This window comes from Microtus oregoni, unplaced genomic scaffold (genome assembly GCF_018167655.1).
Source record: "Microtus oregoni isolate MIOR12 unplaced genomic scaffold, Mior012 000044F_ref0000062, whole genome shotgun sequence".
In the NCBI taxonomy this organism is placed as follows: domain Eukaryota; kingdom Metazoa; phylum Chordata; class Mammalia; order Rodentia; family Cricetidae; genus Microtus; species Microtus oregoni.
Genome location: NW_024543218.1, coordinates 18,932,501 through 18,953,340, shown reverse-complemented (window position 1 = coordinate 18,953,340; position 20,840 = coordinate 18,932,501). Strand labels below are relative to the sequence as shown.

At 43.6% G+C, this 20,840-nt stretch overlaps 1 protein-coding gene across 1 annotated transcript in view; it reads left to right on the top strand.

Annotated features, from left to right (window-relative positions):
- The window catches only part of LOC121434611 (coiled-coil domain-containing protein 146-like), a 138,306-nt gene that overhangs the window by 567 nt on the left and 116,899 nt on the right, over positions 1 to 20,840 (top strand). The gene's annotated exons all lie outside the window — the stretch shown is intronic.

Sequence of the window (20,840 nt, the reverse complement as noted above, 5' to 3'; positions counted from 1 at the left end):
TGATCTCTTTCACTACAAATGATCCTCGGCCTTAGCGGTAAAATGAAATCTTTTTTTCTTAGACCCTAAGACTTGTGAGGGGGTGTCAGATAGTTTTCCTAGCCATGTTGGTTTATCTATGTTGCCAGGAACTGTTCCTCCAGTTTTGATATAAAGATAGAATTACTAAGTAGCTGTCTGAGGCTTCTCTCCTTCCTTATTATTAGTGTGCAGTAAAAATAATGGAACGTCTGGGGTGAGGGCATTATTTCAACCTTGCTTGTCTAATCTCTCCCTTTTCTCCAAGCCTATCTCCCTAAATTTCTTACGTACAGATGGATAGTTTAATAGAACGCAAGTCCTATGTGGGGGCGTTCACTTGTAAATCTTCCAGCATTTAGGAAGCTGAAGTTGAGGATCTCAAATCAGAGGGCAACCTGGGCTACAAAGTGAGAACTCTGTCTCAACTAAAATAAAAAAGATGGTACCTTTAAAGACTGAAGCCCTCAGCCAAACATGACCCCAAATCTTGGGACCTGAAGTAATAGAGACTGGGTAGACTGAGCTAAAGTCCTCACCTGGGAAGCATAAATCTAATTAATCGTATCAATAAAAATGAGTCCGAAGTCAAGGTAAAAACCTGAAGGATCAGAGAAACAGAGGAGCAGCTGCGAGTTACTTCCTACTCTTTCTGTTCCTCTGTCCAAAAGGGGCCAAGATGCCGTCTCTGCCCCGCCTTACCACTTCCTGTCCCCCTCTCTACAGTCCTCCAAACCTCTATGGTCAGCTAGTGGCTAGCTCCACCCTCTGTTCCCCGGGCAAGCTTTATTTGTCAGAACACAATCAAAACATCACACAACGCACCAGTATCCACGTTATTCCTTCAGTGAAGACTATAGTAGTGGCAGTGGCGGTCAGCAGCCTGCAAAGGCCTTATCCTGAGGGACTCCACTGAGGTGAAGCCCATCCTTGACTTTGCTGCAAGCTGGTATGAGACAGAGTTGACGTTGACTAAAAAGAGATTTTAAGCATAGATTTAGGCAGCATAGGAGTTGATAGAATGAGACCCACCCAGGATCACAGGGGTAGGCTTTTGAAAGAGGGTATGCCCTCAAGTGTCTTAGCAGTAGCTCTACAGATTCACTCTTTTGGTGACTCTCAACTTACAACTCAAAAGTTTTTTGTTTTTTTTTTAAATTTATTTTCGAGGCAAGGTTTCTCTGTAGCTTTGGAGCCTGTCCTGGCACTAGCTCTTGTAGACCAGGCTGGCCTCGAACTCACAGAGATCCGCCTGCCTCTGCCTCCCGGGTGCTGGGATTAAAGGCGTGTGCCACCACAAGTGAGGTCACAGGGTGGCTCTCGAGGTGTCTTTGATTGGATGACAGTTCTAATAAAGCCATGCGTCATGACAGTTGTAGAGGGATTAAGATGTGTCCTTTTCTGTAAATAGGGCTTCTGGTGAGATTCCTAGAAAATTGCTGGTTTATCCCTGAGGAAGAAGGAAGGGCTTGTATGTTTAGGTCTCAAGCATGATTCATTGCTACAACATTCTAACTTGTAAATACCTCTACATAAGAGAAATACTATCTTTCTCTTGACAACCTTGTAGATACTGTTGCTAACTGTGTTAGAATTCTTCATTTTCAGCTGGTGAGAAGTACTGGTCAGACTCTGGGGTGAAGGGTCTTTTCCCTCCCATGTCTCCATCATGTCTGTGTCTAGCCTGCCTCAATAGGATAAAATGGATTTTTATGCTAAGCAAGAGCCCACTCTATAAATAATGTCCTGGGCTTTGTGATTTGTATGAACAAAATTAGTCAGATTAGTCTTCAAATTATCTTTTGTATGAAAACCCACAGGCATAGCTTTAAAGATCTGAAAAAGGCATGAGCAAATTGAGAATGAGCTCAGATTAGCTGTGTAATTGCGAGATATAGATAGATAAAAATGTATCCTTCATAATTATACTGTTTCTATAGTAAATTTTCTGGAAAATTTAAATTAATAGAATTGTCAACTGAGCCATAATAGTGGGTATAACACAATCATTATTGTATCACTCTCAAATAAAGGAATTAAAATTTATTGAGAAATTATCTTTCTGATTTTATGAGGTTGAAGATTGAGACTCTGATTGATATTAAGAGTGATGTAAGATATTGCCAACACCTAGCAATCTAATATTTATCACATTTGTCTACATGCAAACAGCGACTAACAAATACAGTTTTCAAAGCGTGCTTACGGGCACCTTCCCCTGTATCCTCACAAAACGCTGCTCAGAAGGATGGCGTTATTCTCCCTGAACGACCCTCAAGGAAACAGGTCCAGAAACACAAGGTGCAGCTCTTGTGAGCCAGAAATTATGGCTTTAGGTGATGAAAGCATAAAATTATGAATGTACAAGAATTTTTATCTTATGGGGCTACATATAGTTAGAAATAATTGAATAATCCAAATCCCCCAATAAGAGAGTTATAATTAAATTGACTATATATTTGTAGTACTCTAAAGCAATTTTAAATTGACATTTTGAAGATTTGTCAGTCATGTAGGAAATAATCTATAATATAATTTTGGGTAAAGAGCACATACTAACCTTTATGTATAGTTTAATCTCAATTCTGTAATAACAGTAATAAATTTAATATAGGAATATATTCACAGAAACAATTCCAGAGGGATTCACAGCACTTTATAATGGTGGTTATCTCTAAGCAGTGAGATTGAATCATCGTGTTACCAGTAATGATAATGCTTTGTATTTTAATAAGGAAAAAACTAGTTCTGACCCCTAACGCTGTCTCAGAAATCCAAGCCATTTCTTAGCGTCTGACTATAAATGCAGGCGGGTAGAGGAGTGTTTCTTATCAAATAATTGTGAATGGTAGTGACTATTATTGCTGCATGTTCAACTTCTGGACAGCAGAGGGCGGGAGAGTTCTCAGGAGAAACAGTGTTCAGACCAAGGATTCAGGACTTAAGTTGAAGAGAGGAAGGCCACGGGACTGTGCCCACATTCTGAATCATAAACCACTTAGAACAAATACTGCTTGTGATTTGTTATTCTTAAGACATATTAATACTCTTAAAAAACTAATAACTAACTTCTGAGATGTGTTTACTGGATCTGTAGGTAGAGGCACTTGAAGTCTCCATGTGAAACTGTAAATAAGAGACTTTAATTTCCCCTCGTGATGTCTTTGGTGCCACCTCACAGGCTAAAGCGCCCTGCAGTACTGTGCTGAGTGGTGAGAGTGAGCTCAGGCTTGGAGCCTCAGGGGGAAGCGCTGGGCATCTCTCAGGCAAGCATGAGGCCTGATGATGCGGCTTCAGGCGCCCTTTGAAGAAGTTTAATTCATAATTTACTTTTTGTTTTAGCAAGACTGTACCTTAAGTGATTTTTCCTCATGCACTGAAATGATTAGTTTTGTGGACCTGTGTTGTTGTGGTAGCTCACAGTAACTCAGCCTTTAAATGTTGAGCCATAGCCGGATGGTGGTGTACGCCTTTAATCCCAGCACTCGGGAGGCAGAGGCAGGCGGATCTCTGTGACTTTGAGACCAGACTGGTCTACAAGAGCTAGTTCCAGAACAGGTTCCAAAGCAACAGAGAAACCCTGTCTCGAAAAACCAAAACCAAGAAGAAAAAAAAAATGTTGACCCCATTTTTCATTCCCTGGATGTACTTGGTTTGATCTTGTTGCTGTCTTTCCTGTATAAGTTGGTAGAGTCAACTAATGGTTTCTGAGAATTTTTGTATTTCGTGTTTCTATGAGTTATTAGTCTGATATTTTCTTTAATGTATTTTCTTCCTTTTGGTTTCAGCAAATGTTCTATCTTTTCTTTTTCTGAGAAAATTATAGAGAATTAATTGGTATTGTGGTTTAGTTTTATTTGTTTTGTCTTCTTCATGTGAAATCTTCAGTTTATCCGTCAGTAGTTTTTCCCCGCTTTCTGTCTAGTCTGCAGAGTTCTTCCTTGGTATATGTGACTCTGGCATGCTCTCACGCACGCTCTCATGCACGCTCTCACGCACGCATGCGCCCTGACTGTGTTTACGAGCTGTGCACGCTTTCATGCTTTGTCCACCGTTCTGACGATGTCCTCAAACCTGTCTTCAAATCTGCTAATTTCTTCTAACCTTAGCTAATCTTGTATTTACTGTACCTATTGAGTTTTCTTATTTTTAAATTATATTTATTTAGTTTACGCATATAAATGTTTGAGTGCCTGGTTCCTGCAGAGGTCAGAAGAGGGTGTCAAATCTCCTGAAATTGGAATTACAGAAGGCTGTGAGCTGTTATGTGGGTGCTGGGAACCCAGCCCAGCTGCTCTGCAAAGGCAGCGTCTCATAGTGGTGGAGCCAACTCTGCAGCCCCGCCTTTTCTTCTAGTGACTGTCTGATGGCTGGGTCTGCATCCTTAGTGGCTTGATTCGGTTCCTCCACAGCTCTGCTTTCTCTTTTATTTTTATCTATCTATCTATCTATCTATCTATCATCTATCTATCTACCTACCTATTTATTTATTTTTGGTTTTTTGAGACAGGGTTTCTCTGTAGCTTTGGAGCCTGTCCTGGAACTAGCTCTTGTAGACCAGGCTGGCTTCGAACTCACAGAGATCCGCCTGCCTCTGCCTCCCGAGTGCTAGGTTTAAAGGCGTGCGCCACCACCTGCTTTCTCTTATAAAATTCCTGGTACTATGTAGGTTTTTTACCCTCTATTTTTCCTCCTTTTTACTATTTTGAAATTCATTTATTACAGTGCAGGTTGGTGTTTGCAGGTTGCTGTTTTTGCTTGCTTTGTTGGTCTCACACTTGGGGTATTTTATTTTCTGTCGTGACCTCTAAATAGTTTAAATTTTTATTGTTCTCTCATCTCCAGTGGAATTTCTCTGCTGTGAATATCCTTTCAATTCTAAGTTATGATTATCCCTTTCCAGGATGGTGGAGGAACACCTTCGTTCACAGCCTTTCAGTTTTTGTGGTCATGGGAAAGTTTAAACTTTAATCATTTTTAATCATCTTTAAATTTTATCTTTTTAAAATAAAATAGCTCACTCATACAAAAATAAATGGAAGTACAGATAGAAAGCATTGTACAATGAAATGAACATATTTTTTGCCAAATATCCAGTTTAAGAGCTAGGGTGCTTCCATTGTATTTTCTTCTTTCCTTATTTATCTTGCGGCCTTCACTTTGTGGAGGGCTAAACTGAGCTATGAGGAAGAAAAGAGGCTTCTCGAACACAAAGAGCGTGGGGGAAATCCCCATTTGCTCTTGTTCTGTTGGTCTTGCTCCAAGGCCAGCTCCAAACCAATTTGTACTGGCATTGTCAGTCATGCAGGTGCCCAAGAATAAGAGAACACCGAGCCTTTAAGAGAGAAACTGGGAGGGGTGAGTGTGGAGGGGTATCCACGCTCGTCTCCTTTTTCTTGCTACTCAGCCTTGGGGTATCTGGATTATGTGGTACTGACAGCACAGGGTGAGATTATACGAGGACCCAGCCTCTCAGGCCATCGTGAAGGGACCCATGAAGCTAGAAAGTATGGGAGAAAGTCATCAGAGAAGGCTTGAGAAAACAATTCCTGATTTTATGTTCTGACGGCCGCAATAAAATCAAAGTGGGCTCCACTCCAGCATAAACTTGGAAGACAGCCAAAGAAATTAATTATGACTTGGAGAAATCGATGACAATAAAACACCAAACTCTTAGAACACCCGAATTTTCTCACAGCATAACAAAGGCTTTAGAAGGAAAGACATTGCCACCATTACCCACAGAAGGCAGATAACTGCAGTCTGATTATAACTAGACCGCTCACCTCTGAAAAAGAAACAAACATATACATAAAATCCGCAAATCTTACAGAGACCCAGAACTTTACACAATCACATTTAAAACATCAAAAATCACCCAATATTCCAACATATCAGAAGCAGAGAGTCTGGATAGTTTTCAATAGAAACAGAACAAAACAGAAGAAACAAACCAAAAACAACCAACAGATCCAACTTTATAATAGAAGATTTTATTTAGTGTCCAGAAACCTTTGAAACAACCTGAATATCTCTCAAGACGAGAGCGCAAAACAAATGGTCTTGCGTCCACATAAAACTGTGACAATGTACGAGACAGAAATGTCAGAAACGTTTTAACAAGCGAAAGCAGCCGTATTCAAATGGCCACATCCTCTGAGGTCATTCTCACGACCTTCTAGAAAGGGTAGCACCACCGATGCCGAGGAACAGGTAGGCTCTCGGTGGGGTTAGTGTGGGGATGGTTGAGTGGCGTGGGAGAGCTTGGCGTTGGGAACAGAGATCCATCCGCATCCTGAGACAGAGCTCAGGATGAAACATGGTCTGCTCCGTGTAAAGGTGAGGAGTGAGCTCCAGGAATCGCCCACAGGCACTCCCGTCTTCAGTCAGACAGCTTGGCAGGTGAATTCTGTTGAACAATTTAAGAAAACAGTTCTACATGAATGCTTCCAAAAGTTAGAAGAGAATGCTTCCAAACTCATTTTATGATGCCTGCGTTATTTTTTAGGGGGAATCTCTCTCTCTCTCTCTCTCTCTCTCTCTCTCTCTCTCTCTGTGGTCTTTGCTGACCATGAACTCCCTATGGAGACCAGGCTGCCCTGACGCCCACAGAGCACAGAGATCTACCTGCCTCTGCAGGATCAAAAGCATTTGCCCACAACTGACTCCCCTGCATTGTCTTGATAACAGAACCAGACAAAGATGGTTAGGAACAAAACAAAACAAAACAAAACAAACCTCCGCAGAACAGCACCCATCATGCACATGGAAACAAACCTCCGCAGAACAGCACCCATCATGCACATGGAAACAAACCCAAAGCAGCAGGTGTGAGAAGCCCAGGCCATCCGAGAGGCGAGACTGGGTGTTCATCAGACATTTTCAGTACTGTTACAAAAACACCTGGCAAAATAGCCCAAAGAAGAAAAGATTTATCTTGTTTTATGCTTTCAAAGGTCTCACCCCACGGTTACTTGACTTTGTTGTTTCTGAGTCTGTATGCAGTCACACAGCATTGTGACAGGATGTGGTGCACCAGGAAGCTGGCGATACTTTCAGGTAGCGTCCAAATGTGTGAAGATGGTGAAGACGTCTTAGATACCACTCTAAACACATAATACATAAAAGAAACAATCTATACTTCGCTAAACTAGGCTTCTGATCTTTGAAAGGCAATGCCAACAGAATGAAAAGTAAAACTACTAACAGAAAAAAAATTCCAAAAGGCACATTTGATAAAGAACTATTTTCCAGGGGCTGGAGAGATGGCTCAGAGGTTAAGAGCATTGCCTGCTCTTCCAAAGGTCCTGAGTTCAATTCCCAGCAACCACATGGTGGCTCAAACCATCTGTAATGAGGTCTGGTGCCCTCTTCTGGCCTGCAGACATACACACATACAGAATATTGTATGCATAATAAATAAATAAATATTTAAAAAAAGAAAAAAAAGAATAACAAAGATGGGAATTCTTTTTTTAAAAAAAAGAACTATTTTCCAAAACATCCGAACAACTTAAAATTCAGTAACAGATTTATAAAGCAACCCAATATCCTTAACAGACATCTTACTAAGGAAAATATAGAGATAAAAATACTGAGATGAAAATATGCACAGCATAAAAAACTATTATAGAAATGTAAATTAAAACCACGGGCTACTTTTACAGTCCCTAGGATATCTACAATGAAAAATACCGACAATACCAAGTGTTGATAAGGATGCAGCATCATAGAAATCTTTGCATGTTTGTACGATTGTAACAAGGTGCAGCCATTTTAGAAACCAATTTGCAGTTTCCTAGAAATTAAATAAATATTTACCTTATTACCCAACAATTCTACTCCTTTCTATTTACCCATGACATAGAAGTAGATAGTCACATGTTAGTAGTAACTTCATTCATAATAACCCAAACCTGGAAACGAGGGGAAAGTCTGTGAGCTGGTGAGTGACAAGTAAATTGTAGTTTATGTCTGCAGTAGAATTGAATTCCTCAAGAAAGGGAACCAATACAGATAAACACAGTGCAGACGAGTCTCATAACCCTTGTACTAAGTGATAGAAGCCCACCATGTCTATGATTCTCTCTTTGTGATACCATAACAAAGTCTTGTGGACATAGCGACTTATAGCCAACAGAATGAGTTCCTCTTTGTGCTGAGGGCTGAAAGTCCAATATCAGCACCAGCATAATCATGTTCAGGTGAGGACCCACTTCTGCGCTGTAGGCTGCCAAGTTCTCGTGTCCTTGTGTCCCTCTGTCCTCTTCTCTGCTGGCTCTAGAGCATTAGACTCATTCGTGAGAGCTTCACCTAGATGACCCGTTATTCCAACTGGCCCTGCCTCCGATACCACCAAGAAGAACTAGCTTTTACCACGGGGTGGGGCTGTGTGACACACGAGCATGCACTTCATAGCAGATTATATGAAGTTTTAAAATAGGCAAAGTGACGGCCCATTCTTAGATGCTCCAAGGATGGTGGGTGTGGGGTGTATAGGCAAGTGGGATGAGGAACCATGTCACAGCGTTTCTACCGCTGTGAAGAGACACCATGACCACAGCAACTCTCAAAGAAGGAAGGATTGCATTGAGGGGGGTCTCACTTACAGTTCAGAGGTTTAGTCCATCATTATCATGATGGGGAGCATGGTGCCATGCAAGCAGACACGGTCCTGGAGCTGAGAGTCCTCTATCTTACAGGCAACAGGAAATGGTCTATCCCACTGGGTGTGGCTTGAGCATATTTAAGACCTTAAAGCCCACCTTTACAATGACAAACTTCCTCTAACAAGGCCACACCCACTCCAACAAAGCCACTCTTCCTAATAGAGCCACTCCCCATGAGGTTATGGGAGCCAATTACGTTCAAACTACCACAGGTAGTAAAGCAAACCAAGGAAATTTTTAAAACAATGGAATTTTTAAAACAAGGTTGTAAGAACTCATCAAATTATACACGTATGATTATGACTTTTCTTATGCACAAGTTACATTTCAATAAAGCTGAATATGAAATTTGAGTCCTGACTTCCTTTACCACTCATGTTTTGGTCATGAGACCTTAGTTTTTTGGTCATTAACATTTTGGTTGTGTGGTCAGTATTTTGTCTGACCACACTGGTTTCTCTAGACATGTACATCTCCCTGAGTCTTGGGCATGGTCTCTATCTTCTTCTGAGAATCCTGCATTCCCATCTGGTCTCAAATGTGCAGTGCCCAAAGCTCCTTGAAGTCACCATCTCACATCACACCTTCAAGAACTCTCAGGGTTTCGTTCTTTCTGCCAAACTCAATACATGCCTTCCGCAACTCTACGGCCTCCCCAGGACTCTGCACCTACATGTCCCTCTTTATCATATCATATTATAAGAATAAGCATGGTGGTAGGCCTGGAACCTTGTTGCTGTCCCCAAGTTCCCCATCAGCCCCTTGATATTCTTTTTTTCCCCAACGTAATATTTTTATTGATTATTTGGGAATTTCATACATTATACCCTAATCACACTCATTTCCCAGTCCTCCAAGGTCTACCATCCCATTATGCTTTCCCCAAGAAAGAAAAAAAACCCACCAAGTCCAATTTGTGTTGCCTATACTCTTGGGATCATGGTCAAACTCCCAGGAGCCAGCATCTTAAAGATAACTGAGTCGCTCCCCAACCCCCGAGCAGAAGCCACCACTGTTAAGAGCTACACTTCTATATCTTTACCACGATTTTAAAGGACTCCCTTCAATAACTTTCTCTCTAGACTTTCTTTCTGAGGAGAGTTTGTCACAGAAGTTGAGACAGTTTGTCTCAACTGTGAGTCTGCAGTCATCAGTACCACTGCGAGAGACGCTTCCCTGCCCATAATAGCCAGTGGCCGCACAGATGATAGACAGCCACAAAGCCTCCTGCAGCGGCCTTGACTGTGGACATCAGCATGTCCTCAGGCAACAGCATAGGCCACAGACATCCACATGGCTTCCAGCAGGAACACAGACCACAGATATCAAGATGACCACACGTGGCAACCCAGGCCACAAACATCCGCCTGTCCTCTGGCAATGATAGCAGTAATATGGCCCACGAATATCAACATGGCCTCAGGCAGTAGCACAGATCATGGACATCCACCCCGACCATGGGTGCCTCCCCCCGTCGGCATGGACCACGGGCATCTACATGTCATCCCCCACTTCAGCGTGGACTGTTCCCAGCTGCTCAGCCCCCCAAAATAACCACACAGAAACTGTATCAATTACGTCACTGCTTGGTCTATAAGCTCTAGCTTCTTATTGGCTAGCTCTTATATCTTAATTTAAGCCATTTCTGTTAAAAAAAAATAACTTTAAATTTGTATCAATATACAAAATCCATGCCAATACAAACTACCTGATATTAATAATTATCTTTTTATCTTATATTTCTATATCCCCCTAAATTATAACAAATATCTGTAACCCACAAAATAACCAAAAGCTACCCAGACCCCAATTCTTGGGCACGTGGGAATCTTCTCTATACTGCTTCCTGTCACCTGTGGGCAAAGCATCTTCAGGGTCACTGAGATAATGAGATAATTGGGATAACAACCAAGTCCTGGGAAGACCAGCTGTCACTTTTGTTGATATATATCTCCTGCCAGGATCCAGGACCCCTTTATCAAACCTAATCCATATCAATCCCGAAGGGATCTACAGCCTCTTGTGTCCTGTGGGCACCAAAGCAAAAGCTCTTTTCCAAAGCAATGCATTTTTTGAGTTCCATTTGAAAGTAAGGCATTCTTAACATATCTAGGCAGGTTCATTCCACCAGTCCTGCTCACAATATTGCGTCTCTTAGCAGCTGTTTGTTTACTTATCGGCAATCGAAAATTCAAGGTGAATACAGGAACACACAGGATCCAGACTCCCTGCGTATTTCCCATCTCCATGTGGCTTGTAATTTTTATTACTTTACTTCTCTCTTTCGAGACTTTTTTTTTTTAACTATTCATTTTCTCTCTGTAATTGTCCAAACCCCTCCTCTCCTTTTAAGCCTAAACACATTGTTAAAGACACCATGAAAAGGGTTTTTTTCCTATCTATGTATCTCTGGTCTTTTGTCTGTGTGAGCAAAGATCTGCTAAGCCGCTCAACTAGGCTCTCCAAGAGGCTCTGGTGGCTGCCTGCACCCACTTCTCAGTCTGAGAAAGCCAAGTTTAAAGCTCTAGGTCCGCAGAGAAAAGCTTGACCAGAACTGCATTCACACACACACACACGCACGCACGCACGCACACACATACACACACGCACACACATACGCACGCACACACACATACACACACGCACGCATGCACACACACACACGCACACATACACACACACACACACACGCACGCACACACACGCACACACACAGGCATGCACGCACACACACATACGCACGCGCACACACATACACACACACGCACGCATGCACACACACACCGCCCAGTTCTGGAATGCCAGTTCCTGCACTGTGGCAGGTGCTTTTTTAACTTAGATTTTGCTTCTACTTAGCATGAAAAAGGCTGTTCAAATGCTTGCTGTACAGCAGAATACTTCTTAAAGGAGCTATGCCCCCCCCTTTCAGCTTTCTCAGGCTCTAACATGGAAATATGGGTCCTTGTTGGAACGCCAAAATGGTGTTTTATTTGTTGTTGTTGTTTTCTCTTGTTCTTTGGGTGCCTCCCACCCAGCTCCCAAATAATCACATAGAAACTTATTTTTTTTTGAATGAGTATAGAGTTTATTCAGTGGGTTATGGAAAGGAAGTGGAAGTGGGAGAGGGAAAGAGAGGGGGTGTGTGGGAGGAGAGAAAGAGAGAGAGATAAAACACAAGTTACCTCTTAGGGAGAGAGGCAGAAAGAGAGCGGAAACATCTTTCTTGTGAGTGCCAGGCCTTAGCTTGGCTTGTTGCTAGCCAGCTTTTCTTAACTTAAATAATTCTATCTACCTTTGCCTCTGGGCTTTTTACTTTTTCTTTTCTGTATTCTATGATGCTCCACGGCCTTTAGACCTCCACCAGCACGCCACAGTGGAAGCACACGAGGCTACAGCAAAGTCTGCCACTTGACGTCCCTGAATGCCTGAGCTCTAAAGCCCCTCCTTCTGGGTTCCTCGGGTCTCCTTCAGGGGCCACGAGAAACGGTTTTCTCATCGCCAACTCAGACATTTATTTTTATGTTTGATGTCTTCTTCCAATGCACAGGTAGAAAAAATTAGTTGGTAAATCATCTTCTCTAACCCTGTAGTTGCTAATCCTTTGTCCTCTGGAGGAAGGAACTCGATGGGGTAAGAGATGCTTCTCAGAGGAGGAAGACTGAGGTGAGGTTCACTGAGGGTGCTTAGAAACGGGGGGGGGGGGGGCTTGCTTAACCACAGGGGGAAGCTGGGAAATGCACGCGACCTGCTTCTCTTCTGTAAGGCGGCTCTTTGCTGACTGGGAGTTGACTGAAGACTTCTTAAAAAGCTGTCTTGTTCACTTTCTTTTTCTCCAATACCCAACACCCTTCACAATCCTATAGTTCAGATTTTAAATTTTAATTTGGAGAGCAAACTGTCCATTGTCATTGGCTCTGCTTTCCCACTAACACTCGGTCAGAGCTCTGGATTAAACCATAGATTATATATTATGACACTCAGTCAGAGATCTGGATTAAACTCATCTGGAGAGGACCAGGTCACGTAGATTATATATTATAACACATGGTCAGAGCTCTGGATTAAACTCATCTGGAGAGGACCAGGTCACATAGATTATATATTATTGACACATTTGGTCCAGCTGTCAAAAATAATTAAAGATGCATCATATACAAAAGACAAAAGAGCAAGGCAGTGGTGGATGGACACTGACATTTACAGAGGAGCATCTGCTGTGACTTCACAGAGATCGCTCCATTTCATTGTCACAGAACTGTCCAATCATTTGCAGCCAATGGAACTGCCAGAGGTGGCATACTTTGCCCTTGCTCACACAGGAAGGAAACAACTGAAAGTGAAGTCTAAACTGCCGAACTTCAAATAGCAGTTTCCACCCTGGGAGACTAATTAAGTGGCCAACCCAGGCTTGGTAAAGCGAGGAGGAAGAGGAGGCAAAGGAGGGAGGAGTCACCTACTGCAGGTGCCCAAAAGGAAAGCACGTTGCCAATACCACAGGGGAATCTTCAAAGGCCTATTACATTTTAATTATGTCTCTGTGTGTGTACTTATGTGCGTTTATGGGTACCACATGCATGCAGACACCTACAAGGTGATGGATGCATTGAAACTGGAGTTATAGGCAGTGCTGGGTCCTCTGCAATAGCAGTGAGTGCTCTTAACTGCTGGGCCATCTCTCCAGATCCATGAAGACAGTCTAAATACAATATAATATGAATGGATAAGGGTCGTGAGCCTGCAGATAATTTTTAATAACTCCTGTTGTTTGTTGGTGCTGTCCTGGACACATCCTCTACCCTACCTGAGTCGCCAATTCCTTCTCTACAGAATGGAGATAATTTATGTGGTATGTGATTGCTGCTAGAAATAAAGGCGGTAATGCAAGGGAAGCTTTGTGTGTTTACAAAGGACCTTTAAATGGTTTTAGGCACACAAGAGTGACTTCATGCCGACAGGGGAGACAAAAATCATGTCTGTTTCTGTGACCATTCTGCCATGAACTCTAAGAAAGGGGGAAATGACCAAGAAGCTTTGAAAGGATGGCAAAGCTCTTGTCTTGTCTGTGCTTGGAACACAGTGGCTGTGGAGAGAGGAGGCAGAGTACCGAGAGGATCTAGCACAGCCGTCATCTTCATCCCATGGGGCAGAACTGATTTTGGACCACAGTCTCTGGTTCTCTATGACCCTGGGCAAGCAGAAGATTCATCATTGATTACACATGCACATAGTGTAAGATCTAACTGTGTAACGTGTGTAAGGTGTGGGAAACCTTAACAAACGCGAGTGCTTGGAGCTTCCTCTCAGAAACAACCTTCCTTCCTCTCTCCCGTCCTTTCTTTCTTCCTTCTTTCTTTCTTTTCTTCCTTCCTTCCTTCCTCCCTCCATCCCTCCCTCTTCCCTTCCCTCCTCTTCTTTCCCCTCCCTCTCCCCTCCCCTCCCCCCTGCACCAAAATAGGCTTCTGCCACCCACAACCTTTTTTGAGAGGTTATTTTTCTTTTGTGTTGTTCATAGGAACAGAAGGAAGTTGTGGTTTGCTTTTAGAGGTCTTTGAATGACAAAGCTTTTTATTCTGTCTTAAAATCTTCTCTATAGCTTTAGAAAAATGCCCCAAGTCTAACTTACCCTCCATATAACAATGAATAACAATGAATCTTGGATAATTGTATACAGAGTAAAAGATCTCTGGGTTAAAAAAGCAATTGTTTTACCTGTTGCGTTTAGGACTGCCAAGTTGGTGGTGTATGCCACAGTGTGCCTCATTTGAGATGGGCTGCTCAGTGTTCCGGGCTGGTCAGTTTGCAGACCAGATGGTCTTTCTTAGGATGGACTTTCAGTAAGACATTCTTACTGAAGTTTGATGTGTTCTTCAAAAGAGATACACATCAGATCAAAGAGCTGTTATGGCAAGATAGAGGGGCACTTTTCTTACAACTGTTTACCCGTGTTTTCTTGCCAACCATTGACACTTCTAAAAAATTAGAAACTGAAACCGAAGTAGGTGAATGGAAGTTTCTCAGAGTTCCTCCTTCCTCCAAGGTGTTTGGTGCCAAGTCACCATGGAAACAAACACCAGTAACCCCCAGCACTGGGCTTCAGGGAAAGGAACACGTGATCATGTTTTCCTGCCAGTCAGGATTCAGTTCCACAAAATAGAGTGATCAGAGATTGTGGGCCCAGGAGGGGAATAAAACGTGTGACTTCCTGTTCTAAAGTGACCAAAGCTTGTGTGTCCCGGGCCTGGTAATGTTGGCAAGAACATGGCTCCTTCTGGTATCTTTCCTAGAGCGTTGCCCCCTCAACCCCAAGAGAACCTTGATCTACTCTCTGGAACATGGGCTATTTGATTTTTACACATGCTCCTTGAAAGTTGAGAAAATTTTCCTTGAGAGTTCAAAATCACAACAAAATGCTGTCCACCTATGTTAGATTCAAAGAGGAGGAAGTGGTGTGTCTTACAAAACGGGGCAGACCCTGCTGAGTTCACTGCCTCATTTCTTTTTTCTCTGTGAAGCTTCCCGTTTGGGGTCTGATCTTAACCGCATCCCACATGAAGTGAGAAAAACAGAGTGAGCTGTTTCTCCGAGATAGGGCTGAAGCCTTTCCGTTTCACTTGGCTTCTTCCTTAGCAGCCTCTTGCTTCTCTGTGTGTCAAAAGCTTGTGCCGTGCCCATGTAAGGTATGGCAAGGCCATATCGTTCCCCTTCAGACTCTACAGCGAAGAGTTGCACAGGGTTCACCATCGCATCTTTGCAGGGGAGACAGCTTTCCTGCAGAGCTCGCTGCACCGACTGTGCTCCTGGAAGTATACAGTGCAGCCCACGCTGGGGCTGCAATCCAAGGTCCCGTGAAGCCTCCGTCTGTACAGTGTTCTAAAATGAATGCTTAGGATTCTTCTGTTAGTCTTGCCTCCCTGAAGCACCTGAAATCAAACTGCTGTCTACCTCGTTTTGCTCCCCATGGTGTCTGGTTTCTGCCCATGGCACTGTGGCACCTCCCAGTCACCAAATTCCCATTCCTTCCAAGTCCTTCCTCAGATGACGGGCAGTAGCTATGAAAACGCGGAAGCTCTCCGGTATCCATAGATGAGAGTCTGGATTCAGGCAGTTAGTGGTTTTTATAATCTTATCTACCTTTGTAAAAGGGTGTTTGTCTTCGTTACTTTTATGCTGTCATGACAAAACGCCATGGCCAAGGTAACTTTGGGGGGAAAAGCGTTTAATTTTCATCAAAGTCATAGAAATATGTTACTTCCAAAGTTCCTTTCTTCCTCTTTTACTATCCTGTTGTTGAGTCTTATGAATACTTGCCAGTCAGGCGGTGTTGGCGCACGCCTTTAATCCCAGCACGTGGGAGGCAGCGCAGAACCTTTTTGGTTCATATAATAACATGCATTCCACTTTAAAGGAACAGCAAATCTCATAAGACAGACATGAGATGCTGCAGGTTACACCAAAAGGAAGGCAGCGGCATTATCTTTTCCAAAGGAGTGTGAAGTGTGGACTTTCCTTTAGCTGGGAGCAGATCAAAGAGAAGATAACGAGATGGTAATTCTCTCATTCAGGAGAGGCACCTACTCCATACTCTCTGCAGAAGGGCACGGTCATCCAAATGGGGCCAACGGCACCTTATAGGGGTTCTCCTCGACACTTCTCTGGGCTCTACTTAGAATAAGCCATCTGGTTTCATAGATGTGATCCAGGCAATTGTGTGTGGGGTAGAGCAGAAGATGCCTGGCTTGATGGCCTGTATCGTCATCTTGAGATGTGTAATGGTTATCTTTTTTAGCTTGTGTTTGTCAGAGCAATCAGGCACACACTTGACCTGTGTCCTGTTGGGACAGTCAGGCACACATTTGACCTGTGTCCTGTTGGGACAGAAAGGCACACATTTGACCTGTGTCCCATTCGAACAGTCAGGCACACATTTGACCTGTGTTCTCTTGGGACAGTCAGGCACACATTTGACCTGTGTCCTGTTGGGACAGTCAAGCACACACTTGAGCTGTGTTCTCTTGGGACAATCAGACACATCTTGACCTGTGTCCCATTGGAACAATCAGGCACATCTTGACCTGTTTTCTCTTGGGACAGTCAGGCACATACTTGACCTGTTCTGCTGAGACAATCAGGCACACACTTGACCTGTGTTCTGTTGAGACAATCAGGCACACACTTGACCTGTGTTCTGTTGAGACAATCAGGCACACACTTGAGCTGGAGAGGCAGATCATGCATCAGTAGGCAAAAGCACAGAACTGAGCCTGTGGCTGTGGCCAGCAGTGTGGGCGTGGCCTGGTCTCAGCTGCCTGCTCAAGTGTGATTTGGGGCACTGTGGAACCCTAAAGCGGTTAGGCCAGGACTCGAGTACAAATTGGCACCATTAAGGGCAGAACTGCGGAAACTCACACAGAAAACTTTTTAGCTTGGAAACATTTTAGTAAATTATTACAAAATTGAAGCAAACACAAAGGTTGCAATAAGCAGCAATTCCTTAGGGTTTCAATAGAACCAGTTTTTGAAAACTATTACAGTATTACACAGTATTGGACGTACAAATTAAATGTAAATATCGTTGCATTTCACAGAAATGAATGCTTTTCCTGTGAAGGTTTCATTAAACTAAGAATTAACAAGGAAGGTCATTTTTCTTGAATGTTCTGGACAGTTTTATATCAACTTGGTAAAAGCTAAAGTCATCTGAGAGGAGGAAACCTTAACTAAGAAAATATCTCCTTGAGGTCAGGCTGTAGACAAGTCTGTAGGGCATTTTCTTAATTCACAATTGAGGGGGAAGGTCCAGCCCATGGTGGGTGGGGCCATCCCTGGGCTGCTGAGCCTGGGTTCTATAAGGTGAGCTGAGCCAGTCATGGGAAGCAAACCCATAAGCAACTCCCCTTCACGGCCTCTGCATCAGCTCCTGCTTCTGGAATTCCACCCTGTTTGAGTTCCTGTCCTGAATTCCTTCAGTGATGAACACCAATGCTGAAGTATAGATCTAATAAACCCTTTCCTCCCCAACTTGCTCTTTGGTTGTGGTGTTTGGTCACAGCAATAGAAGATAAATTGGTTCCAGTGTAGTGAGGTGTTGCTATGACAGACCTGACCATGTTCTGGGGAGGACTGAGGAAGGACCTTGGAATTTGGGTCTAGAAGAACCATTTAGCATTAAGAGCTCTGTGGGATGCTCTTTTGAAACTTGGAAGGTAAGACTATTAAGAGCAGTGCAGAAGTCAGAGGCCCAGCTTGTGAAGTTTCAGAGGGAAGTTTAAAGACTCTGTCAGGGCCATCTGCTATTTTGAATAAAGATTCTGTGGTTCTGGTAGCTGGGGCTGAAGAATCGGCTGAGGTTAACAAGACACAGAACTGCTGAAGTAACGCTCTGCTTTGCTGGGACGTTCGGTGCTGGAGCTAAGAAATTAGCGATGATTAAGAAGATGCCAGCATCACTGAGGGAAACTTTTCTGGCAGCCAGACTTGGTTAGATGTAAGAGTCACCCAGGTGGTATTGGGTGTGAAGGCATGACAGGGTCATGGAGAGCAGCTGAGGCTTGGCACTGTGAGAGGCCAGCAGAGCCAGCCAGAGCCGGAAGACAAGCTGTGTGTGCTGGAGATGGGGGAGCAGGAGCAGTGACCCAAGCCCTTTGGAGGAGTTCAGAAGACTGTGTGGATCCCAGGCACTAGACAGTTGGAATTTTGTTTTGCTTTAACTTGATTGTGATTGTTCCCTGATCTTTCCCTCTTGAAGTAAGAAAGTATTTGCCTGGGTTGAGAGACTTGAATTTTAAAAGGCTTTGTAGTTTTAAAAAGATTGACTGTTTTAAAGAAACTGAAGTTTAATGTGCTTGAATTTGTAAAGGCTGTGGAACTTTTAAAGTTACCTAAGGTCTTGGAGATGAATAAGAAGGGAAGGGTTGTGTTTGTGTGTCAAGAGTCATTGAAGAAGCCTCAGCTGAGGAAATGCCTCCTTGAGATCCAACTGTAAGGCATTTTCTCATTTAGTGATTGATGGGGGAGGGTCCAGCTCATGGTGGGTTTACCATCTCTGGGCTGCTGATCCTGGGCTCTATAAGAAAACAGGCTGAGTCAACCACGAGAAACAAGTCTGTACACAGCTCCCCTCCATGGCCTCTGCATCAGCTCCTGCCTCTGGGAGTTCCTGTCCTCACTTCCTTCGATGGTGAACAGCAATGCTGAAGTGTGAGCCAAATAAACCCTTTCCTCCCCATCTTGTTCTTTGGTCCTGGTGTTTGGTCACAACAATAGACACCCTCTCTAAGACAACAAGCAAGCCTACAGCCTTGCTTAGAGTCTGGCAATCTCCATAGGCTGAACAAATGCCCCAAGAAACACCAAGAAGACTATTAAATGATTGTGTACTTGAAATTCAGCCAATGCATGAAGCTGACTTGTTTAGAGGGCGGTCTCTCTAGAAAAAACTGTCTTATGAGACTGTTGTATTAACTTTCCTAGGGGAGACCTCAGCAAAGAACCCCTTCCCCCAAATAGAGCACCAACCACAGACAAAACATAATGATGTTGGAGTCCTAGTGTGGGTGAAGGCAGCCCCGCCCCTCCGGCACCTAGGGAGACCACCACCTCAGCCTGCTCTTCCAGAGGACCCTCCTAGTGTGGGCGAAGGCAGCCCCACCCCTCCGGCACCCGGGGAGACCACCTCAGCCTGCTCTTCCAGAGGACCCTCCTAGTGTGGGCGAAGGCAGCCCCACCCCTCCGGCACCCGGGGAGACCACCTCAGCCTGCTCTTCCAGAGGACCCTCCTAGTGTGGGTGAAGGCAGCCCCGTCCCTCCGGCACCCGGGGAGACCACCTCAGCCTGCTCTTCCAGAGGACCGTGATCCAGTTTCCAGCACCCTTATGGTGGCTGACAACTGTAACTCTGGTTCTAGGGAATCCGATGCCCTCCTCTGGCCTCGGAGGGTACGACATACACGTGATGTACAGAGACCAAAGTATATGTAAAACACCATGCATATAAAATCTTGAAAATTGTTTTAAAGAATGCAGTAGCCATAGTGCTTAAAAACCAGCGCTCTACAAGTGAGGCTCATCGGGTCCAGATGTTAGTTTTTGAAATGACATTTTAGAATTTTACCCTGATGTTGTCAACCTCAGTTAAACACTGCCAAAATTATGTGCAATTTTGTATTCCCAAGAGCAGCTCACATCATTTTCAATTATGTCAATTAAAAACTAAATTGCAAAAGTATAAATTTTGTTAGCCTAATAAATTATTTTGCAGAAAAAAAAGAGTCAGAAAAAAATCTTATGACCAGGCAAGATGTTACTGCACTATTATATATTTTACTAAGTAAAATTATTATAAAACTTTTTCTTGCAATTTATGTTGTCTGTATTTGTTTCCATTTACTTTTTTTTTCATTTCATTTAATCATCACTAAATTGATTGTCTTTTGTAAGCAATAAAACTTTTAAGGGTTAAATTTTATATTTTGGCTAATTTTCATAGTAAGTTTTTTTTGCTTTTCGAACAACAACAACAACAAAAGCCCTCACGTCTCCTTTTTTGATCTGGGTCAGGCAGCTCCTCAGGAAGCCTGCTAGAGGAGAAGCTTTTCCAAGCTGGTGACAAACCAGGGCTGAGCTGCAGCGTGGCTTCACTGGGACTGCCACTAGGCCAAACCAGTGTACTAACACGCTGACTTCGATATTGTTAGCTCACTGGCTTAGCGGTCCTGGCTGACTTCGTGATTGTTAGCTCACTGGCTTAGCGGTCCTGGCTGACTTCGTGATTGTTAGCTCACTGGCTTAGCGGTCCTGGCTGACGTCACCGTCAGTTCGCTGGTTTAGTGTTCGATATTGTTAGCTCACTGGCTTAGTGTTCCTGGCTGACTTCGATATTGTTAGCTCACTGGCTTAGTGTTCCTGGCTAACTTCGATATTGTTAGCTCACTGGCTTAGTGTTCCTGGCTGACTTCGTGATTGTTAGCTCACTGGCTTAGCGGTCCTGGCTGACTACGTCACTGTTAGCTCACTGGCTTAGCGTTCCTGGCTAACTTCGATATTGTTAGCTCACTGGCTTAGTGTTCCTGGCTGACTTCGTGATTGTTAGCTCACTGGCTTAGCGGTCCTGGCTGACGTCACCGTCAGTTCACTGGCATAGCGGTCCTGGCTGGAA